This window comes from Pleurodeles waltl, chromosome 3_2 (genome assembly GCF_031143425.1).
Source record: "Pleurodeles waltl isolate 20211129_DDA chromosome 3_2, aPleWal1.hap1.20221129, whole genome shotgun sequence".
In the NCBI taxonomy this organism is placed as follows: Eukaryota; Metazoa; Chordata; class Amphibia; order Caudata; family Salamandridae; genus Pleurodeles; species Pleurodeles waltl.
The window spans coordinates 122,447,540-122,472,832 of NC_090441.1; the positions used below are offsets into that span (position 1 = coordinate 122,447,540).

General features: G+C 47.7%; 1 long non-coding RNA gene across 1 annotated transcript in view; it reads left to right on the forward strand.

The window, feature by feature from the left end:
• Positions 1-7,997: 7,997 nt before the first annotated feature.
• The window catches only part of LOC138286765 (uncharacterized), a 79,729-nt gene continuing 62,433 nt past the window's right edge, over positions 7,998-25,293 (forward strand). The window contains exon 1 of the long non-coding RNA XR_011202054.1: positions 7,998-8,071. This is a non-coding gene — a long non-coding RNA (uncharacterized lncRNA). The remainder of the gene's footprint in view (positions 8,072-25,293) is intronic.

The window sequence follows — 25,293 nt, forward strand, 5'->3', positions numbered from 1 at the left end:
AAAATAACAGCTTCTTCTTCCTCAGGATACAAAAATAGCAACTTCTTCTCCCCCAGGATACAAAATAGCAATATCTTCTTCCTCAGGTAAAATTTATAAAGTGTTGTCTGGAAAAAACAAAACTCTAAATTAATCTATATAAAAGGATTAACAAAACATTATAATTAAAAACTTAATCAACTGTAATACTTTTAACTTACATGCTCCACAGGTCTTAAGTAGAATTTAGAAAACATATTTGCATTCAACCAGTCTGCTGTGTTTAACATTTCAGGTAATGAACCGTCTGATTAGTACCCCTTCCTAGCCATCACCCCTCTGGAAGAATAAGCACTAAACCTTGAAAGATCCACACCTGCTTCATTCATAACAGAACACATCCACCTGGCTAAAGTAGCTGTAGACATTGCTCTGTAAGGTTTTACATATGACAAAAGCAATTGATTTTTGCCATGTGCTCTAAACTCTAAATGTTTGTTCTCATATACTTTCATACAACTCTCCACACAATGCTTCTCACATTCATGAAAAAAATGAATAACACATTGATTCAGACATCGTTTTTGTTCTCTTCCAAATGTTCCCCCTCTGGAGAATAAAACCTATTCAAAATTTCTAAAGCTTCTGAAAGAAATCAAACAAAGTAGAGTTGCTAATTTCACTGAAATACGTTTTAAAATAAGGTATTTGTTGCCTGGCCAAGAAATACATTATTTTAAAATCAAATTAATGCCCCAAAGTGATTTATAACGAGCTCTAGGTGGTCTCCTTAGTCTCACACCTTTCATAAACCTTATTTGGGGGTCGCTATTGATTGCAAAATTATTGATTAAAGCATAACCAGCAGGAAGAGCCTATCTGTAACAATTAATTGTCCTATAACATTGTCCAGAATTAAAAAGGAGCGCTAAGTAATTGGCTACTTCAGGGACAGAAGCTTCCACAGGATCAAAACTCCTTTCCAAGCACTAGCTTCACCACTTGTTCCATACACCCTTGTATCTCTTCCTAATTCCCGGGCCCCAAGCTTCATCCAGTAGATCTGTAGCTTCTCCTGAAAGGTCTGAATATCTGCCTGTACCCCTGTGATCTTCCAAACAAGAGGGTTAATTTTCCCCTATAAAACTAAAGGATGCTCTTCTCCATCTGGATTTAACAGAAGACCTAAAGATATTGGAATCAACCAGGGGATAGAAACTGCGAGCTCCATCAACCCTGGGAAACAAACTTGAGACTTTCAAAAGGGAGGTACTATAATAATGCTGCAACTTCCCAATCTTACCTTCATTAAAACTCTCTGAATCATGGAGAAGGGTGGAAAGGCATAACCTCCCTTCCTTCCCAAATCCTGCAGAAAGAATCCACTGCTATTGCCACTGGATCTGGTTTCCAACTGAAATAACTGGGAACTTGGTAAGTCAGTCTGCTTGCAAACAAATTTACTTGTATCGGACCGCAAAGTCTCTGAATCTGACTGAAAACCACTGGATTCAATTTTCAATCACTGTAATCTTTGAGGTATGTGCAGTTACAATCTGCTCTTACATTCTGTATGCATGGAATAAATTCTGCTCTCAACACCATCTTGTGGTTCCAACACAAATGCTAAATTTGTTTTGCTAACTCCGCCAGAGCCTTTGATCTTGGACCACCCAAGCAGGTTTATATAAGATACAGCTGTGAAATTGTCTTGATGGAGCAAAGTAACACTTTTTGTCAATAAATTCATGAAACTCATTAAAGCACTGAGTCCTGCTAACATCTCTAAACAATTTATATGGAGTAATTTCTCCTGAAAACACCTTCCAACTGTTTCTAAACTGTTCAGACGTGCTCCCCAACCTAGATTGCTAGCATCTGAATCCTGATTCTGCCCTGGAGTATTTCCAAAAATGACTTTGGCCTCTAGGTTCCTTAACCACCATTCCAGATCTTTCCAAGCATTGAATGAAAGAGAAGTATCCCCATTCCATAAGCCTTTTCTTAAGCCCCATGCTTTCAGTCTCTGTAGGCCTCTGTTATGTAAAGGATCTGGGGAAAATGCCTGAACAGAAGACAAAAGCTTGAACACTCTTGCAAGGTCCTTTAAAAAGATCTCTTCGTGTGACAGAACTAGTTGTATCTCTTTCTTTCTCTTTGATACTTTCTTGTGTGGAAGAATTAGTCTTGACAAAAGAGTATTTACCTGGAAGCCTAGAAACGTTAAATTTTGAGAGGAATCATAACTGACTTTTCCATATTTAATATAAAACCAAGACTCTGAAGAAGCTCTGTTGTAAACTTCAAATGCTCCAATAGCTCTACTCTGTCCTGTGACATGAGTAAAATATAATCCAAGTAGATTATTTGACGGATTCCCCTTTGCCTGAGATAAGCTACCACTGGATGCAGCACCTTGGTAAAACACCATGGAGCTGATGGCAGCCTGAAAGGAGAACGAAAGGAAATGGTATAGAACACCCCTCTAGGTGAAGCGTAAGTATTTCTGACTGTCCCTGTCCATGGGAATTGTGAAGTATGCGTCCTTGAGGTCTAATTTCACTAACCATTCGTTTGTTTGCAAATTCTCTTAGAAGATGGAATCCTTCCATCAAGAAATGTCTGTAAAGCAGACATTTTTTCAAATCTCTTAAATTCATGACAGGACGCCAACCCTTGTCCTTTTTCTTTACCAAAAAACTGTGCTCACTAACCTTCCTGCTCTTTCTGACTTTTGAATATGAATCAAAGCCCCTTTTCCTAGCAGAGCAGCTGTGCTATCTCTGTCTATCAGAGTCACCTTTTCTCTACCCAGGGTCAATTCCCTTGATTGTCTGGCCTGCACTAGTGTTCATCAGAATTCTATTTTGTAACCAGTGACTGTTTCCAGAACCCAAGTATCTCTTGAAATCTTTTCCCAATTGTCGATGAAGAACCTTAACATTCCCCTACCTTTGAATGAAAAGAACTAAGACAACTCACCATGCGCTCCTGAGGCCACAGGCCTTGATCTTCCACCACGTGACCTTGACCTTGAGGCTCTCCCTCTCTGGGGATAGACGTTGGCATTGGAGCGGTAGCCCCTTCCGTAAGTACTGTAGATTCCAGTATCTTGGTTGTAGAATTGGGGCTTACATGAAGCTCTGCTGGCAGCCATTCCTTCTTGCCAGCCCATCCAAAAACAGCTCTTGAACCAAAAACTGTACGCATATTGTTTTGAGCTTTTCTAAAAGCAGTGAATGTGGAAACATATTTGCCAAAACATTTCACAAAGCTTTCGCCAAACAAAAGGCCTTTTGGATCCCTAAAATTCTCTCTGGTTGACATATCTGCAAACTTCGGATTCATCATCATAAGGATAGCTTTGTGTCTTTCAGAGATCAGATTTGTATTGGCATTGCCCAATAAACAGATGGCGCCTTATGCTCACCCTCTCAAGAGTTGCAAATTCACTCTGCCATTCTTATGGTTGGTCTCTTCGCCCATGTCAAGAATGCGGTGAGAGGACCCAAAATGTCAATTACTTAATCTTGACACTTTGAGTCACTTTTTGATCCCTTTTGTAGGGTCCTTACAAAATTTAAACAAGAAGGTTAGGATAGGTTGGGAGTACTACATATTTCATTATCTGTAGAGGGTCTTGGACACTCTGCCTGGAGTAACTTATGAGTCTCCTTATTGATTAAAGAATGACCAGTAGGAACAGCTGATCTATAACAATTATCCTATAACAGAGTCCAGAATTAAAAGAAAACGCTAAGTAATTGGCTACTTCAGGGACAGAAGCTTCTACGGGATCAAAACCCCTTTACAAGCACCAACTACACCACTTGTTCCATACACCCCTGTATCTCTTTCTAGTTCCTGGGGCCCAAGCTTCATCCAGTAGATCTCTAGCTTCTCCTGAAAGGTCTGAATATCTGCCTGTACCCCTGAAATCTTCCAAACAAGAAGGTCCATTTTCCCCTCTAAAACCTAAGGATGCTCTCCTCCATCTGGACTTAACAGAAGACCTAAAGATATCGGAATCAACCGGGGGCTAGAAACTGCGAGCTCCATCACCCCTGGGAAACAAACTTGAGACTTCCAAAAGGGAGTTACTATAATAACGCTGCAACTTCCCAATCTTACCTTCATTGAAACTCTCTGAATCATGGAGAAGGATGGGAAGGCATAACCCCCCTTCACTCCCCAATCCTTCAGAAAAGCATCCACTGCTATTGCCACTGGATCTGGTTTCCAACTGAAATAACTGGGAACCTGGTAATTCAATCTGCTTGCAAACAGAGGAATTAATACATACATAATTTGAGCAACATTATTCTGGCATAGGTGAGTAGTTTGGAGGACTAATCAACATTGCATGTTTAATTAATGTAGAACATGAAGGATATTCAATATCCACGAACCTTTATTTGTTTTTCAGGTATGTATATGGACACATATTGGAGTGTCTCAGATTATCGGGTATCCTAAATGGTTGGTCAAACACTCTGAATTTATTTGGAAGGTATATACTATGTATTAGTGACTTAGATGTATGTTTTGGTTTATATTTGAAGAGGTGTATGGGGTATAACACATTTATCACTACTGTGGTGGTTGTTTTTCTTGGCTGAGTGTGCATGACACACAACATAATTTCACATGAATTATTAGCAAGATGATTTTCACATGTTCTGACATCACTTATGGCTATGAAAAATATTTGGCACGGTTCTCATTGTTTGTTACGGGGATGTATGTATATCACCAATAATGAGATCAGTAATGTAATTAACAAGCTGTATACTGACATGGTAATTATGGGAATATTGTTTTAGGAGGTCCTGAAGAAATCCAGGGGCACTCCCCGGATGAAACACGTTTTGACGGACAAGCAAGTAAAAACATTTTTGAATGAAAGAATTTTGGATATTGTTCATGGGAATCTGTTCAGATGACCAAGTGGAACTTGAAGTGATTTGAAATTCTGGGATCAGAGATTGTTTGAATTGGGACTTTACTTTTACAATATATACATATGGATCTTTGGTCTGTTAAATTTCATTTGGAATAAACTGTGCTTCTGAACTCAAGAAAGGACATCAAATTGGATACAATAATATGTTTGAATCATCATTTAGTGATTGATGTACTGTTTTCACTGTAATCTGTACACGTGTGCAATTACCTATTGCAAACAGATCTACTTGTATCGGACCCCAAAGTCTCTGAACCACTGGATTCAATTTTCAATCACTGTAATCTTTGAGGTATGTGAAATTTAAATCTGCTCTTACATTAATGTTTTATCAAAGTTGAATCAAACATCTCTTCTCTGAGTGGATTTCTTATCTCAGTAGAGGTGGAGGCTTGTTACAGATCATCGTCCGAACCTCCAAAAAAGTCACAGCTCTCTTGCAGGTCAAAGATATATTCATCCCATTCCATGTCCTCATCATCCATATTCTCCTCAGAAAAATGTTAAGCTTCCCGCAACTCTGTTGTGCCAGTAAGGCCACTCTCCAGTAATGCCGCTATTGACAACCTTTCTCTGTGCCCTGTAAAGGTTGCCTCTTTTTTTGTGCTGCTGGGAGCCCCATTCTATTGTAGCAATTAGGCTATCAACATTGTAGACGGGGTTTCGCGCCTTCTCCATATGTTTCTTCTTTTAGAGAAATCTTCCCCATTTTTTGGGTTCAGAGGTAGAAGGGGAGTTCCCATCAGAGAAAGAAAAATAATTTTCCTCTGGAGGGGTGTTCCTCTTCCTGTTGCCCAGTGAGGCGTCCACTGCCTCTCTTACTGAGGACTTAAGTTCCTCTTCTAAAAATCTCTTAAGAGACTCCCCCATAAAGTCACCCAGAGGCTGAACCTGTAAGTTAGATTTTTCCATCCTTTGTGACATATGAAAGTCAAAATTAGGATAGTAATAAAGATAATGTGACAATTGTAGTGCCATCCAAAAAAGTAGATTTTTTTTAAATTAAAGAGGGCATAAAGCTGTTAAAATGAAGCTTTGTTCTCAATAGAAAGACATTCACTGTCAAATCTCATTTCCTACCAGTAGATGGAGCTCTTGTACAGAAAAAGACTTTCCTGAAACATAAAGATGTAATTTTGGTCAAAATAATGAAGCAACCACTCCTTACAGTTGAGTGCTACAAACAAGTGATTACTTCATTATTTTGACCAACATTATGGCCCTCGTTACGAGTGAGGCGGGGACTAGTCCGCAATGCCGGCGGTGGTGATCCGACCACCAACAGGCTGGCGGTGCACTCCACCATATTACAACTGCAGCGGTGAACAGGCCTAAACACACCATGGTCACTGCCTGTACCGTCAGTGCAGGTCGACCGCCGAAGACGGCGGTTGCCGTCTTCGGGCCAGCAGATAAGACCTTACCACCCACCATATTACAGCTCAGCACATCATCACGATTTCTGGGGCGGGCCAACCTCCGCCCAAAGCCTGGCGGAAAGGAACAATATATAAGGAAACACTCACCGTAGGGACACAGAAGAGGCCGCCGACAACATGGAGCGTGAACTGGAGATCTTCCCAGTGCTAGTACTTGAAATCCACCTACAGGACTTACAGCGCCGACGAAGACGATAACTGTGAGTACCCCACCTACCACGCAAGGGAGGTAAGGGGACAATTACACACCCACATGCCACATACACACCTGACACGGACTGCCACACCGACACACAAACACATGCACAGCAACACCCCTACCCATATACATACACACACACGCGCACTCACACTACACTCACACACAACCAGAACACACACCACGCCAATCACACGTCACTGACACACCAAACAATACCACACGTAAACACGCCACAACACTTATACCCTCACACACACAAACTGATCACAAACCACGGGCAACACAGACATCAGGCAGAAGACAGGCATACCAGACACACATACAGCACACAACCACAAGAGCTTTCCACATATGCACTACTACTGTACTATGATGCCATTGTCTATGCCACTCACTCCACCTACACCTATGCACAATAACTGAACACAAATCACAATCAATCACACACACCATCCACTCAAACTCCCAAACTCACCACCACACCATTTTACACACAAATATAGCCTGGGCCAAAGCTAGGAACAGAAGTGATGTTGCCACACAATCACAGTGCACATGCACAGATGAGGAAAACGAGCCACATACCTGTGTACATGAGGCAACCATAGTCAAACACAGGACAACTTAATCCAATTGCACCAACTGGAGAGGTTGGGCAGATATATTATTTTCAAAAACAAAAGGGAAACAGCAACTATGTACAAAGTGGGTCATTTGGCAGTTCATTAGTCCATGTCTGTAGGAGGCTGGCCTAGTTTGTAGTGGGAACCTTGGGTACTTACACCTTATACCAGGTCCAGTTATCCCTTATTACTGAAATGTAGTAGTGTTCTAGCAGCGTAGGCTGATAGAGGTAGCTGTAGCAGAGCAGCTTAGGCTGAACTAAGAAACATGCAAAGCTCATGCAATACCACTATAGTTAAACAGTACTTATACACAAGTAAAGACAATACTCAGTGTTACCAAAAATAAGGGTAGTTTATTTGGGTGACCCAAGGCCAAAAATATCTTAGAGGCAATACTCCTTCTGGAGGTAAGTATTTTACACAATATATATGCACTAGACAGCAAAATAAGGTAAGTAATTAGACATAGGATAGTGCAAACAATAGGAAATGCTATAGAAAAGCGACCTGCCTGCATCCTTGCAGGCAGGTCGCTTCCTCCTTACCACTGCTCTGGTAAGTGCTGCCATTGTTTTGGGCTTGTTTGGGCTTGTCTGGGCTTGTCTAGGCTTGTTTTGGCTTGTTTGTGCTTCTTGGCTTCTCCTCTCCCGGAAGGCCCCACCCCCCTCCCTCCTCCTGGGAGCTCTTCCTGCTCCTGACTCCTGCTGCCCCGCCCCCGCACTCCCATTGGAGGTTTCCCTCCCTCCTCCCAGCTGGCACTCCCTCCCACCTCCCCTCTTATGCCGGCCGCGGCACAAGGTTAGAAGCAACCTCTGACCCTGCATCCTTGCAGGCAGGTCGCTTCCTCCTCACCACTGCTTCGGTAAGTGCTGCCATTGTTTTGGGCTTGTCTGGGCTTGTTTGGGCTTGTTTGGGCTTCTTGGCTTCTCCTCTCCCGGAAGGCCCTCCCTCCTCCTCGGAGCTCTTCCTGCTCCTGACTCCTGCTGCCCCGCCCCCGCACTCCCATTGGAGGTTTCCCTCCTGTAGGAAAGTACCATCTTGCCTGGCATGTTACCCCCATTTTTCACTGTATATATGTTGTTTTAGTTGTATGTGTCACTGGGACCCTGTCACCCAGGGCCCCAGTGCTCATAAGTGTGCCTGAATGTGTTACCTGTGTAGTGACTAACTGTCTCACTGGGGCTCTGCTAATCAGAACCTCAGTGGTTATGCTCTCTCATTTCTTTCAAATTGTCACTAACAAGCTAGTGACCAATTTTACCAATTTACATTGGCTTACTGGAACACCCTTATAATCCCCTAGTATATGGTACTGAGGTACCCAGGGTATTAGGGTTCCAGGAGATCCCTATGGGCTGCAGCATTTCTTTTGCCACCCATAGGGAGCTCTGACAATTCTTACACAGGCCTGCCACTGCAGCCTGAGTGAAATAACGTCCACGTTATTTCACAGCCATTTTACACTGCACTTAAGTAACTTATAAGTCACCTATATGTCTAACCTTTACCTGGTAAAGGTTGGGTGCTAAGTTACTTAGTGTGAGGGCACCCTGGCACTAGCCAAGGTGCCCCCACATTGTTCAGGGCCAATTCCCCGGACTTTGTGAGTGCGGGGACACCATTACACGCGTGCACTACATATAGGTCACTACCTATATGTAACTTCACAATGGTAACTCCGAATATGACCATGTATTATGTCTATGATCATGGAATTGCCCCCTCTATACCATCCTGGCATAGTTGGCACAATCCCATGATCCCAGTGGTCTGTAGCACAGACCCTGGTACTGCCAAACTGCCTTTCCCGGGGTTTCACTGCAGCTGCTGCTGCTGCCAACCCCTCAGACAGGCATCTGCCCCCCTGGGGTCCAGCCAGGCCTGGCCCAGGATGGCAGAACAAAGGACTTCCTCTGAGAGAGGGTGTTACACCCTATCCCTTTGGAAAATGGTGTGAAGGCAGGGGAGGAGTAGCCTCCCCCAGCCTCTGGAAATGCTTTCATGGGCACATTTGGTGCCCATTTCTGCATAAGCCAGTCTACACCGGTTCAGGGACCCCTTAGCCCTGCTCTGGCGCGAAACTGGACAAAGGAAAGGGGAGTGACCACTCCCCTGACCTGTACCTCCCCTGGGAGGTGCCCAGAGCTCCTCCAGTGTGCTCCAGACCTCTGCCATCTTGGAAACAGAGGTGCTGCTGGCACACTGGACTGCTCTGAGTGGCCAGTGCCATCAGGTGACATCAGAGACTCCTCCTGATAGGCTCCTTCAGGTGTTGCTAGCCTATCATCTCTCCTAGGTAGCCAAACCCTCTTTTCTGGCTATTTAGGGTCTCTGTCTCTTGGGATTCCGTAGATAACGAATGCAAGAGCTCATCCGAGTTCCTCTGCATCTCTCTCTTCACCTTCTGCCAAGGAATCGACTGCTGACCGCGCTGGAAGCCTGCAAAACTGCAACTTAGTAGCAAAGACGACTACTGCAACTCTGTAACGTTGATCCTGCCGCCTTCTCAACTGTTTTCCTGGTGGTGCATGCTGTGGGGGTAGTCTGCCTCCTCTCTGCACTAGAAGCTCCGAAGAAATCTCCCGTGGGTCGACGGAATCGTCCCCCTGCAACTGCAGGCACCAAAGAACTGCATCACCGGTACCTTGGGTCTCCTCTCAGCACGACGAGCGAGGTCCCTTGAATCCAGCAACTCTGTCCAAGTGACTCCCACAGTCCAGTGACTCTTCAGTCCAAGTTTGGTGGAGGTAAGTCCTTGCCTCCCCACGCCAGACTGCATTGTTGGAAACCTCGACTTTTGCAGCTACTCCGGCCTCCGTGCACTTCCGGCGGAAATCCTTTGTGCACAGTCCAGCCTGGGTCCACGGCACTCTAACCTGCATTGCACGACCTCCTAAGTTGTTCTCCGGCGACGTGGGACTCCTTTGTGCGACTTCGGGTGAGCACCGTTTCACGCATCCTCGTAGTGCCTGTTTCTGGCACTTCTCCGGGTGCTACCTGCTGCTGAGAGGGCTCCTTGTCTTGCTCGACGTCCCCTCTGTCCCCTGACGCAATTTGCGACATCCTGGTCCCTCCTGGGCCACAGCAGCATCCAAAAACCCTTACCGCACGATTTGCAGCTAGCAAGGCTTGTTGGCGGTCTTTCGGCGGGAAAACACTTCTGCACGACTCTCCACGGCGTGAGGGATCCGTCCTCCAAAGGGGAAGTCTCTAGCCCTTGTCGTTCTTGCAGAAACCTACGCTTCTACTGTCCAGTAGCAGCTCCTTTGCACCCACAGCTGGCATTTCCTGGGCATCTGCCCATCTCCGACTTGCTTGTGACTTTTGGACTTGGTCCCCTTGTTCCACAGGTACCCTCGACTGGAAATCCATCGTTGATGCATTGTTGGTTTGTGTCTTTCCTGCAGAATTCCCCTATCACGACTTCTATGTCCTTTGGGGAACTTTAGTGCACTTTGCACTCACTTTTCAGGGTCTTGGGGTGGGCTATTTTTCTAACCCTTACTATTTTCTAATAGTCCCAGCGACCCTCTACAAGGTCACACAGGTTTGGGGTCCATTCGTGGTTCGCATTCCACTTTTGGAGTATATGGTTTGTGTTGCCCCTATCCCTATGTGTCTCCATTGCATCCTATTGTAACTATACATTGTTTGCACTGTTTTCTAATACTATTACTGCATATTTTGGTATTGTGTACATATATCTTGTGTATATTTGCTATCCTCATACTGAGGGTACTCACTGAGATACTTTTAGCATATTGTCATAAAAATAAAGTACCTTTATTTTTAGTATATCTGTGTATTGTGTTTTCTTATGATATTGTGCATATGACACTAAGTGGTACTGTAGGAGCTTCACTCGTCTCCTAGTTCAGCCTAAGCTGCTCTGCTAAGCTACCATTATCTATCAGCCTATGCTGCTAGACACCCTGTACACTAATAAGGGATAACTGGGCCTGGTGCAAGGTGCAAGTACCCCTAGGTACTCACTACAAGCCAGTCCAGCCTCCTACATTGGTTGTGCAGCGGTGGGATAAGTGCTTTGAGACTACTTACCACTCTTGTCATTGTACTTTTCATAAGAGAAAAATATACAAAACAAGTTCAGTGTGTGTACACATAACTAAAAAGTTTTGCATTTCCTCTTTTCACTCTTTTCTAAAGTGCTGAAAAGTACTTCTAAACTTTCAAAAAGTTCTAAAAAGTTTTAAAAGTTTTTTTTCTCCGTCTTTCTAAAAGCTCTGACAAACTTTTTTTTCTTTTTCTATCACTTTAACTCTCTCTAAAAATGTCTGGCACAGGCCAAAATGTTGATCTGTCCAAACTTGCATATGATCACCTTAGCTGGAAAGGAGCAAGGAGTCTCTTCATAGAGAGAGGTTTGAGTGTAGGGAAGAATCCTTCCTTGGAATTGTTACTTAACATGCTTAGAGAACAAGATAAGGCTAAAAGTGCCCCATCTGTTGAAAAAGTAGCTAATGGTTCCCAATCTGATCCAGGGACTCCCCCAGGAAAAGATTCAGGAAAGAAACTTCTTAGCCTGCCCATTACTAGACAGTCTAGCATAGTTGGTACTGAGGTGGAGTCACATCATACAGATGGTGTGCTCTCACATTACACTGTCAGCCAAGCTGTTAGGGTGCCCTCTGTAAGGGACAGGTCTCCTTCTGTTCATTCTCATCATACTTCTGTGTCTAGGAATGTCCCTCCCACCCACCCTGATGACAGATTGTTAGAAAGGGAGCTCAATAGATTGAGAGTGGAACAAACCAGACTGAAGCTCAAGAAGCAACAGCTGGATTTGGATAGACAGTCCTTAGAAGTAGAGAAGGAGAGACAGAAACTGGGTTTAGAAACCCATGGTGGCAGCAGCAGTATTCCCAATAGTCATCCTGCAAAAGAGCATGATTCTAGGAATCTGCACAAGATAGTTCCCCCTTATAAGGAGGGGGATGACATTAACAAGTGGTTTGCTGCACTTGAGAGGGCCTGTGTTGTACAGGATATCCCTCAAAGGCAGTGGGCTGCTATCCTATGGCTATCATTTAGTGGAAAAGGTAGGGATAGGCTCCTTACTGTGAAAGAAAATGAAGCTAATGATTACAAAGTTCTTAAGAATGCACTCCTGGATGGTTATGGCTTAACCACTGAACAATACAGGATAAAGTTCAGAGAGACCAAAAAGGAGTCTTCACAAGACTGGGTTGATTTAATTGACCATTCAGTGAAGGCCTTGGAGGGGTGGTTACATGGCAGTAAAGTTACTGATTATGACAGCCTGTATAACTTGATCCTGAGAGAGCATATTCTTAATAATTGTGTGTCTGAATTGTTGCACCAGTACTTGGTGGACTCTGATCTGACCTCTCCCCAAGAATTGGGAAAGAAGGCAGACAAATGGGTCAGAACAAGGGTGAACAGAAAAGTTCATACAGGGGGTGACAAAGATGGCAACAAGAAGAAGGATGGTAAGTCTTCTGACAAGGGTGGGGACAAATCTAAAAATGAGTCTTCATCAGGCCCACAAAAACACTCTGGTGGGGTGGTGGGCCCAAATCCTCTTCAAATCAAAACAAAGAAAAGAAACCATGGTGCTATTTATGTAAAATAAAAGGCCATTGGACAACAGATCCCAGTTGTCCAAAGAAAAGCACCAAGCCTCCTACCACTACAACCCCTACTGCTACACCTAGTGTCCCTACTAATAGCAGTGGTGGTGGGAGCAAACCTACTAATAGCCAATCCAAGGGAGTAGCTGGGCTCACTTTTGGTAATTTAGTTGGGGTTGGTCTGATTAGGGAGACCATAGAGGCTGTGTTAGTCTCTGAGGGGGCTATTGATTTAGCCACCTTGGTTGCTGGTCCCCTTAACATGGATAAGTACAAGCAACTACCCCTAATAAATGGTGTTGAGGTTCAGGCCTACAGGGACACTGGAGCCAGTGTAACTATGGTGATAGAGAAACTGGTCCACCCTGAACAACACCTACTTGGTCACCAGTACCAAGTAACCGATGCTCACAACAACACACTTAGCCACCCCATGGCTGTTGTAAATCTCAAATGAGGGGGGTTACTGGTCCAAAGAAAGTTGTGGTAGCTTCAGATTTACCTGTAGACTGTCTATTAGGGAATGATTTGGAGACATCAGCTTGGTCAGATGTGGAGTTGGAGGCCCATGCAGCAATGCTGGGCATCCCAGGGCATATTTTTGCTTTAACCAGGGCTCAGGCCAAAAAGCAAAAAGGACAGGGAAGCTTGGATCCTGGAACAATGGACCAAGTGCTCCCTAAAGCTAGGGCTAGTAGAAGTAAAGCACTTCCTACTATCCCTCCCTCTACAGTGGATTCTACTTCTGAGGAAGAAGAATTTCCACCCTGTGCAGAACCTACACCAGAGGAGCTGGAATCAGACACTGCTGAGCTTTTGGGTGAAGGGGGGCCTGCCAGGGAGGAGCTGAGTGTGGCACAGCATACCTGTCCCACCCTAGAGGGTCTAAGACAGCAAGCTGTCAAACAAGCTAATGGGGATGTCAGTGACTCTCACAGAGTTTACTGGGAGGACAACCTCTTGTACACTGAAGCAAGGGATCCTAAACCTGGAACTGCCAGGAGGTTAGTGATTCCTCAGGAGTACAGAAAGTTCCTCCTAACTCTAGCCCACAACATTCCCCTAGCTGGGCATTTAGGACAAATGAAAACTTGGGACAGGCTTGTTCCCTTGTTTCATTGGCCTAGAATGTCTGAGGACACAAAAGAATTTTATAAGTCCTGTGAAACCTGTCAAGCCAGTGGCAAGACAGGTGGCACCCCAAAGGCACCCCTTATTCCACTGCCTGTGGTTGGGGTTCCCTTTGAAAGGGTAGGGGTTGACATAGTTGGCCCCCTTGACCCTCCTACTGCTTCAGGCAATAGGTTTATCTTGGTGGTAGTGGACCATGCCACAAGATATCCTGAAGCAATTCCTTTAAGGACCACTACAGCACCTGCAGTGGCAAAGGCCCTCCTAGGAATATTTTCTAGGGTGGGCTTCCCAAAGGAAGTAGTATCAGACAGAGGAAGCAATTTCATGTCTGCTTACTTAAAGGCCATGTGGAAGGAGTGTGGTGTGACTTACAAGTTCACTACACCCTATCATCCACAAACTAATGGACTGGTAGAGAGGTTTAACAAAACTCTCAAAGGCATGATTATGGGACTCCCAGAAAAACTCCGCAGGAGATGGGATATCCTTTTACCATGCCTCCTTTTTGCCTACAGGGAGGTACCCCAGAAAGGAGTGGGCTTCAGCCCCTTTGAACTCCTCTTTGGACACCCTGTTAGGGGTCCACTAACACTTGTCAAGGAGGGTTGGGAACAACCTTTAAAAGCTCCAAAACAAGATATTGTGGATTATGTACTTGGCCTCAGATCAAGGATGGCTGAGTATATGAAAAAGGCCAGTAAAAACCTTCAGGCCAGCCAAGAGCTCCAGAAGCAATGGCATGATCAGAAGGCTGTTTTGGTTCAGTACCAACCAGGGCAGAAAGTGTGGGTCTTGGAGCCTGTGGCCCCAAGAGCACTCCAAGATAAATGGAGTGGACCCCACATAATTGTTGAAAAAAAGGGTGAAGTCACCTACTTAGTTGACTTAGGCACTGCCAGGAGTCCCCTTAGGGTGCTCCATGTCAATCGCCTGAAACCCTACTATGACAGGGCTGATCTCACCCTGCTCATGGCAACTGATGAGGGACAGGAAGAAGACAGTGATCCTCTACCTGATCTCTTCTCTTCCACAGAACAAGATGCTCTTGTGGAAGGTGTAGTTTTGGCTGATTGTCTTACAGCTGAGCAGAAAGACCATTGCATAAATCTCCTGGGTCAGTTTTCTGAACTCTTCTCTACTGTGCCAGGTACCACTTCTTGGTGTGAGCACACTATAGATACTGGAGACAGCTTGCCTGTCAAAAGTAAGATCTATAGGCAGCCTGACCATGTCAGGGACTGCATAAAGCAAGAGGTGCAGAAAATGTTAGAACTGGGAGTGGTTGAGCACTCTGAAAGTCCATGGGCCTCTCCTGTGGTACTTGTACCAAAACCTCATTCCAAAGATGGAAAGAAGGAAATGCGGTTTTGTGTAGATTATAGAGGTCTCAACCAGGTAACCAAAACTGATGCTCACCCTATACCCAGGGCAGATGAGCTCATAGATACACTGGCATCTGCCAAGTATCTAAGCACTTTTGATTTGACTGCAGGGTATTGGCAGATCAAATTATCAGAAGATGCTAAACCCAAAACTGCATTTTCAACCATTGGAGGCCATTACCAATTCACAGTAATGCCTTTTGGATTGAAAAATGCACCTGCCACTTTTCAAAGGTTGGTGAACACAGTCCTGCAAGGACTGGAAGCTTTTAGTGCAGCATATTTGGACGATATAACTGTCTTTAGCTCCAGTTGGGATGATCACCTGGTCCACCTATGGAAAGATTTAGAGGCCCTGCAAAAGGCAGATCTCACTATCAAGGCTTCAAAGTGCCAGATAGGGCAGGGGAAGGTGGTTTATCTGGGACACCTTCTTGGTGGGGAACAGATTCAAACTATTGTTGATTGGGTTCCCCCTACTACTCAGACTCAGGTGAGAGCCTTCCTAGGCCTCACTGGGTATTACAGGAGGTTCATTAAGAACTATGGCTCCATTGCAGCCCCTCTTAATGACCTCACATCCAAAAAGATGCCTAAAAAGGTATTGTGGACAGCTAGCTGTCAGAAAGCTTTTGAGGAGCTGAAGCAGGCCATGTGCTCTGCACCTGTCCTGAAAAGCCCTTGTTACTCTAAAAAATTCTATGTCCAAACTGATGCATCTGAATTAGGAGTAGGGGCAGTCCTATCACAACTTAATTCTGAGGGCCAGGATCAACCTGTTGCTTTTATTAGTAGGAGGTTGACCCCTAGAGAAAAGCGTTGGTCTGCCATTGAGAGGGAGGCCTTTGCTGTGGTCTGGGCACTGAAGAAGTTGAGGCCATACTTGTTTGGCACTCACTTCATTGTTCAGACAGACCACAAACCTCTACTTTGGCTAAAACAAATGAAAGGTGAAAATCCTAAATTATTGAGGTGGTCCATATCCCTACAGGGAATGGACTATACAGTGGAACATAGACCTGGGAGTAGCCACTCCAATGCAGATGGACTCTCCAGATATTTCCACTTAGACAATGAAGACTCATCAGGTCATGGCTAGTCTTATTGTCCTTCGTTTGGGGGGGGGTTGTGTAGGAAAGTACCATCTTGCCTGGCATGTTACCCCCATTTTTCACTGTATATATGTTGTTTTAGTTGTATGTGTCACTGGGACCCTGTCACCCAGGCCCCCAGTGCTCATAAGTGTGCCTGAATGTGTTACCTGTGTAGTGACTAACTGTCTCACTGGGGCTCTGCTAATCAGAACCTCAGTGGTTATGCTCTCTCATTTCTTTCAAATTGTCACTAACAAGCTAGTGACCAATTTTACCAATTTACATTGGCTTACTGGAACGCCCTTATAATCCCCTAGTATATGGTACTGAGGTACCCAGGGTATTAGGGTTCCAGGAGATCCCTATGGGCTGCAGCATTTCTTTTGCCACCCATAGGGAGCTCTGACAATTCTTACACAGGCCTGCCACTGCAGCCTGAGTGAAATAACGTCCACGTTATTTCACAGCCATTTTACACTGCACTTAAGTAACTTATAAGTCACCTATATGTCTAACCTTTACCTGGTAAAGGTTGGGTGCTAAGTTACTTAGTGTGAGGGCACCCTGGCACTAGCCAAGGTGCCCCCACATTGTTCAGGGCCAATTCCCCGGACTTTGTGAGTGCGAGGACACCATTACACGCGTGCACTACATATAGGTCACTACCTATATGTAACTTCACAATGGTAACTCCGTATATGGCCATGTAATATGTCTATGATCATGGAATTGCCCCCTCTATACCATCCTGGCATAGTTGGCACAATCCCATGATTCCAGTGGTCTGTAGCACAGACCCTGGTACTGCCAAACTGCCTTTCCCGGGGTTTCACTGCAGCTGCTGCTGCTGCCAACCCCTCAGACAGGCATCTGCCCCCCTGGGGTCCAGCCAGGCCTGGCCCAGGATGGCAGAACAAAGGACTTCCTCTGAGAGAGGGTGTTACACCCTCTCCCTTTGGAAAATGGTGTGAAGGCAGGGGAGGAGTAGCCTCCCCCAGCCTCTGGAAATGCTTTCATGGGCACATTTGGTGCCCATTTCTGCATAAGCCAGTCTACACCGGTTCAGGTACCCCTTAGCCCTGCTCTGGCGCGAAACTGGACAAAGGAAAGGGGAGTGACCACTCCCCTGACCTGTACCTCCCCTGGGAGGTGCCCAGAGCTCCTCCAGTGTGCTCCAGACCTCTGCCATCTTGGAAACAGAGGTGCTGCTGGCACACTGGACTGCTCTGAGTGGCCAGTGCCATCAGGTGACGTCAGAGACTCCTCCTGATAGGCTCCTTCAGGTGTTGCTAGCCTATCCTCTCTCCTAGGTAGCCAAACCCTCTTTTCTGGCTATTTAGGGTCTCTGTCTCTTGGGATTCCGTAGATAACGAATGCAAGAGCTCATCCGAGTTCCTCTGCATCTCTCTCTTCACCTTCTGCCAAGGAATCGACTGCTGACCGCGCTGGAAGCCTGCAAAACTGCAACATAGTAGCAAAGACGACTACTGCAACTCTGTAACGTTGATCCTGCCGCCTTCTCGACTGTTTTCCTGGTGGTGCATGCTGTGGGGGTAGTCTGCCTCCTCTCTGCACTAGAAGCTCCGAAGAAATCTCCCGTGGGTCGTCGGAATCGTCCCCCTGCAACCGCAGGCACCAAAGAACTGCATCACCGGTACCTTGGGTCTCCTCTCAGCACGACGAGCGAGGTCCCTTGAATCCAGCAACTCTGTCCAAGTGACTCCCACAGTCCAGTGACTCTTCAGTCCAAGTTTGGTGGAGGTAAGTCCTTGCCTCCCCACGCCAGACTGCATTGTTGGAAACCTCGACTTTTGCAGCTACTCCGGCCTCCGTGCACTTCCGGCGGAAATCCTTTGTGCACAGTCCAGCCTGGGTCCACGGCACTCTAACCTGCATTGCACGACCTCCTAAGTTGTTCTCCGGCGACGTGGGACTCCTTTGTGCGACTTCGGGTGAGCACCGTTTCACGCATCCTCGTAGTGCCTGTTTCTGGCACTTCTCTGGGTGCTACCTGCTGCTGAGAGGGCTCCTTGTCTTGCTCGACGTCCCCTCTGTCGTCTGACGCAATTTGCGACATCCTGGTCCCTCCTGGGCCACAGCAGCATCCAAAAACCCTTACCGCACGATTTGCAACTAGCAAGGCTTGTTGGCGGTCTTTCGGCGGGAAAACACTTCTGCACGACTCTCCACGGTGTGAGGGATCCGTCCTCCAAAGGGGAAGTCTCAAGCCCTTGTCGTTCTTGCAGAAACCTACGCTTCTACTGTCCAGTAGCAGCTCCTTTGCACCCACAGCTGGCATTTCCTGGGCATCTGCCCATCTCCGACTTGCTTGTGACTTTTGGACTTGGTCCTCTTGTTCCACAGGTACCCTCGACTGGAAATCCATTGTTGTTGCATTGTTGGTTTGTGTCTTTCCTGCAGAATTACCCTATCACGACTTCTATGTCCTTTGGGGAACTTTAGTGCACTTTGCACTCACTTTTCAGGGTCTTGGGGTGGGCTATTTTTCTAACCCTTACTATTTTCTAATAGTCCCAGCGACCCTCTACAAGGTCACACAGGTTTGGGGTCCATTCGTGATTCGCATTCCACTTTTGGAGTATATGGTTTGTGTTGCCCCTATCCCTATGTGTCTCCATTGCATCCTATTGTAACTATACATTGTTTGCACTGTTTTCTAATACTATTACTGCATATTTTGGTATTGTGTACATATATCTTGTGTATATTTGCTATCCTCATACTGAGGGTACTCACTGAGATACTTTTGGCATATTGTCATAAAAATAAAGTACCTTTATTTTTAGTATATCTGTGTATTGTGTTTTCTTATGATATTGTGCATATGACACTAAGTGGTACTGTAGGAGCTTCACTCGTCTCCTAGTTCAGCCTAAGCTGCTCTGCTAAGGTACCATTATCTATCAGCCTATGCTGCTAGACACCCTATACACTAATAAGGGATAACTGGGCCTGGTGCAAGGTGCAAGTACCCCTAGGTACTCACTACAAGCCAGTCCAGCCTCCTACACCTCCCTCCTCCCAGCTGCCACTCCCTCCCACCTCCCCTCTTATGCCGGCCGCAGCGCGAGGTTAGAAGCGACCTCTGAGCCTGCATCCTTGCAGGCAGGTCGCTTCCTCCTCACCACTGCTCCGATAAGTGCTGCCATTGTTTTGGGCTTGTCTGGACTTGTCTAGGCTTGTTTGGGCTTGTTTGGGCTTCTTCTCTCCAGGAAGGCCCCGCCCCCCTCCCTCCTCCTCGGAGCTCTTCCTGCTCCTGACTCCCGCTGCCCCCACCCCCGCACTCCCATTGGAGGTTTTCCTCCCTCCTCCCAGCTGCCACTCCCTCCCACCTCCCCTCTTATGCCGGCCGCAGTGCGAGGTTAGAAGCGACCTCTGACCCTGCATCCTTGCAGGCAGGTCGCTACCTCCTCACCACTGCTCCGGTAAGTGCTGCCATTGTTTTGGGCTTGTTTGGGCTTGTCTGGGCTTGTTTGGGCTTCTTGGCTTCTCCTCTACTGGAAGGCCCCGCTCCCCTCCCTCCTCCTCTGAGCTCTTCCTGCTCCTGACTCCTGCTGCCCCCGCCCCCCACACTCCCATTGTAGGTTTCCCTCCCTCCTCCCAGCTGCCAATCCCTCCCACCTCCCCTCTTATGCCGGCCGCAGCGCGAGGTTAGATGCAACCTCTGACCCTGCATCCTTGCAGGCAGGTCGTTTCCTCCTCACCACTGCTCCGGTAAGTACTGCCATTGTTTTGGGCTTGTTTGGGCTTCTTGGCTTTTCCTCTCCTGGAAGGCCCCCCTCCCTCCTCCTTGGAGCTCTTCCTGCTCCTGACTCCTACTGCCCCCGCCCTGCACTCCCATTGGAGGTTTACCTCCCTCCTCCCAGCTGCCAGTCCCTCCCACCTCCCCTGATATGCCGGCTGCAGGGCAGACGCGCGCAGCGGGCACGCCGCTGGCGCACCAATGGCAAGCCAGTCTTCGCCTGTCCGCACCAAGACCGTGCCCAGCGCCAGACCCCCTGGCCAACACGCCTCCTGTGCCACCAAACACCTTTACACTGCCAACGAACTCCACGCCCTTAATCCAGGACGCTCCTCCATCTGCTTCCAGTCCACACCGACGTGCACCAAAGGACCCTTCTCCTGCAAAGCCTGCAATTTCACCTGTAACCTAACCTCCAAACTCCAAATCAAAACAGACAATCGCCTAAGATGCATCCTACTTAACATCTGCTCCGTCCACAAACATGCAATTGAACTCTGGGACCTCCTGACCACATACTCGCCCGACGTCGCATTCCTCACCGAAACCTGGATGTATTCGGCCTCAGAACCAGACGTAGCCATAGCCATACCAGAAAACCTCAAGATCACCAGAAGAGACCGAATCAACAGACCAGGAGGAGGAATCGCCATAGTCCACAAAAACACCATAAGAGTCTCCACCAACTCCCACGACACCATCAACTCCGCCGAGCACCTCCACTTCAAAATCCACATCAACACCAACAACACACTCAGGAGGAGCACTGGTCTATAGATCCCCTGGACCCAGACCACAGTTCTTTGATGACATCGCCGATGCCATCAGCTCCCAAGCCCTCACCTCAACAGACTACATCCTTCTTGGTGACCTAAACTTCCACCTAGAAAATAACAACGATATCAACACCACCAACCTAATCGACAACCTCGCCAACTTCGGCCTCAAGCAACTCGTCACTACACCTACACTCCGCAGGCCACACACTCGACCCCATCTTGTCAGCCAGCAACCACGTCTCTTTCAGCCACACCACCGAACTCAGTTGGACAGACCACCGCTGCATCCACTTCTACCAAAAACCAGTCACTCACCACCACCGCACACAACCCCCTCAACGCAATTGGAGCAAAATATCAACGGATCAACTGATCTCCACTCTCGCCTGGGCCCCATCCCCTAGGACCCCGGACCCCAACATAGCCACCACCAACCTGCATCACTGGATAGAAGATTGTGCCAACACCCTCGCACTGCTAAAAAAAAAACCAAACACCTCCCACAGAATCAAGGCCAGCTGGTTCACCCCAGAACTACAGGAATCCAAACGGCTATGTCGCAGAATTGAAAAAACCTAGCACCTTGACCATACCAACTCCAACCACATCGCTTTCAAGGATGCCCTACGCAAACATCACCAACTGATTCGCACCAGCAAAAGGACCCACTTCAAAAACCGCATCGACGCCAACGCTCACAACAGTAGAGCTCTTCGGCATCGTCAATGAGCTCTCCACCCCCAGGACCTGCACCAACGAACCCCCGCCATCACAGGAGTTCTGCAACTCACTGGCAACCCACTTCCGTCGAAAGATAGAAGAAATCCATAATAGCTTCAAACCCCAGACCCACCAGCTGACTACAAGCACCCAAGAACCCAACGCTCCAAGCAACACCCACCTCCTCAACACCTGGACCCCCGTCAACATAGAGGACACCCCCACCACCATGGCCTCCATCCACTCTGGATCACCATCGGACCCCTGCCCACACCATATCTTCAATAAGGCAAACATCATCATCGCCCCCCACCTCTGCAAAACCATCAACAGCTCCTTCGAGTCAGCCACCTTCCCAGAAAGATGGAAGCACGCAGAAATCAACACCCTGCTAAAGAAACCAAAGGCAGACCCAGACGACCCCAAGAACTACCGGCTGATCTCCCTCCTCCCCTTCCCAGCGAAGGTCATCGAAAAAATTGTAAACAGCCAACTATCCCGGTTCCTGGAAGACAGCAAGGTACTCAACACCTCCCAATCCGAATTCCGCAGAAACCACAGCACTGGGACTGCACTCATTGCTGCCACAGACGACATTAGGACCATGCTCGACGAAGGAGAAACAGCAGCACTCATCCTCCTGGACCTCTCCGCAGCTTTCGACACGGTATGTCATCACACTCTCCGCACACACCTCCACAACGCTGGAATCCGCGACAAGGCACTCGACTGGATCTCGTCATTTCTCTCAGGCAGAACCCAGAGAGTCCGCCTCCCACCGTTCCTGTCAGAAGCCTCCAGAATCACCTGTGGCATTCCCCAAGGATCTTCGTTCAGCCCCACGCTCTTCAACGTTTACATGGCCCCCCTCGCCAACATCGCACAAACCCACCACATCAACAGTTTCCTACGCAGATGACACTCAGCTCATCCTCTCCCTCACGGAAGACCCTACAAACTGCAAAGAACAACCTCTACAACGGACTTCACTCCATCGCCAGCTGGATGGAATCAAGCCACCTCAAGTTAAACACAGACAAGACAGAAATCTTCATCTTTGGCACCAACCCCTCAACTTGGAATGACTCCTGGTGGCCCACTTCCCTAGGAACCGCGCCCTCACACACCAACCGCGCACGCAACCTAGGCTTCATCTTGGACTCCACACTCAGCATGACTCAGCAGTCAATGCCATCTCCTCTTCCTGCTACAACACTCTCTGCATGCTCCGCAAAATCTTCAAGTGGATTCCTGTTGAAACCAGGAAAACTGTCACCCATGCCCTGGTCAGCAGCCGATTGGACTACGGAAACGCCCTATATGCAGGAATAACAACCAAACTCCTAACAAAACTGCAAAGAATCCAGAACGCATCCGCCCGCCTCATTCTGGACATCCCAGGCCATGACCACAATTCCCCCCACCTCAGAGACCTTCACTGGGTACCAGTATCAAAGAGGATCACCTTCAAACTCCTCATCCACGCACACAAGGCCCCCCACAACACAGGCCAAGCCTACCTCAACGACAGACTCACCTTCCACACCCCCACCCGCAATCTACGCTCCACCAGCCTTACCCTCGCCTCCATCCCCCGCATCCGCCGCACCACCGCCGGAGGAAGATCCTTCTCTCACCTAGCCGCCAAGACCTGGAACTCACTACCGCTCCACCTTCACCAGACCCAAGACCTCTTGACATTCAGGAAACGCCTCAAGACATGGCTCTATGACCAGTAGCTCCCCCCCAGTGCCTTGAGACCCTAACGGGTGATTAGTGCGCTCTATAAATCCTTGATTGATTGATTGATTGATTGATAGAAAGCAAGGGGAGAAAATAGGTCTACGGACAACACAAACCATATAATAAGAAAGCGGAATGCGAATCACAAATTCCCCCCTAGACAACTGTAGTGTGTAGAGAATTGCTGGGAGAGTAAGAAAACCACAATCATGACTAAAATACCCCACCCCAGAGCCCAGGAAAGTAGGAGTAAAGTACTGCAAGTTTCCTTAGGACACACAACAAGTCATGATTAGGGTTATTGCAAGAACCAAGCAAGACTGCAAACAACAAATGGTGGATTCCTGGAGCTGAAGACCTGCCAACAGAGGAGACCAAGTCCAGAAGTCGGCAGAAGTTCCAGGTAGGACAGGAGCCCCTGCCAACCTAGAAGAGGGTGCAAAAGAAGAGTCCCCGATTGGATGAAGACTGCAGAAATGCACTAAAGGAAGATGGCTGCGGGTTCCTGTGTGATGCAATGGATGTCCCACGAAGAGATGTTGGATGCAGGCGAGTTTCGGCGCTGGATTCGTCCAACAAGCCTTGGTTCAAGCAAAGTCGCAGATTGCGTCAAAGTGGCGCTGCCTGGACCCAGGAGGGACCTGGGGGCCTCAACTCAGACTAAGGAGGCAGAGAGGGCTCCCAACACTGGAGGGAACCCACAGATGACCAGGCAGCACCCACAGAGGTCCCAGGACATGGGGACAAAGAAGGTGCAAATTGCGGTTGTTGCAGCACTACAAAAAAAGGCCCCATGCCGCCGGAGGACAACTCAGCGAGTTGAGCATCACAGGATAGAGTGCTGGAGACCTAGGCCAGGCTGTGCATGAAGGATTCTTGCAAATAGTGCACAGAGGCCTCAGGAGGTGACGATGACGCGGTGCACAGGGGTAATGTCGCAAACGGGGAAGGCAAGCTCTTACCTCCTCCAAATTTGGACATCAAGTCCTTAGGACAATCTGTGTCGAAGGGGTCCACCACCTGTGTTCCAAGGAGCACGCTCATCTCCATGAGAGGAGTCCAAGAGAACCCCTCATCGACTTAGAAGGTTCCTGCTAGAGCAGGGAAGTGACTCTGTCACTCCATGGGAGATTTCATTGGTCCTTCTGGTGCAGGGTGAAGACAGGGAGTCCCCAGAGCGTGCACACTGTGGAAACTGTTGCAGTTGCTAGCTGGAGCTGAAGTTGCAGAGGAAAAGTAGCCCGTCTGGATACTTTGTTGCTGTTACAGCGGTTCCTGGAGCAGTCTGCGGTCGATCCGAGGTCAGGGGATGAAATAGTAGTTGCAGAGGATTCCTGCTGGAAACTTGCAAGTAGAATCTGAAGAGATACCCACAGGAGAGACCCTAAATAGCCCTGAGAGGGGGATTCGCTACCTTAGCAAGTGGGGTCTCTGACGTCACCTGCTGGCACTGGCCACTCAGGCCTCCAGAATGTCCCCACACCTTGGAAAACAAGATGGCGGAAGTCTGGGACACACTGGAGGATCTCTGGGCACCACCCCTGTGATGTACAGGGGAGTGGTTACTCCCCTTTCCTTTGTCCAGTTTCATGCCAGAGCAGAGACAGGGGTCCCTGAATGGGTGTAGCATTTCCAGAGGCTGGAGAGGGTACCCCCCCCCAAGCCTGTAACACCTATTTCCAGAGGGAGAGGGTGTAACACCCTGCTCCCAAAGGAAATGCTTTGTTGTGCCTTCCTGGGACTGAGCTGCTCAGACCCCAGGAGGGCAGAACCCTGCGTGTGAGGTGGAAGCAGCTGTAGCTGCAGTGCAAGCCTCAGAGAGCTGGTTTTGCAGTACAGGGGGCCATAGTGGAGCCC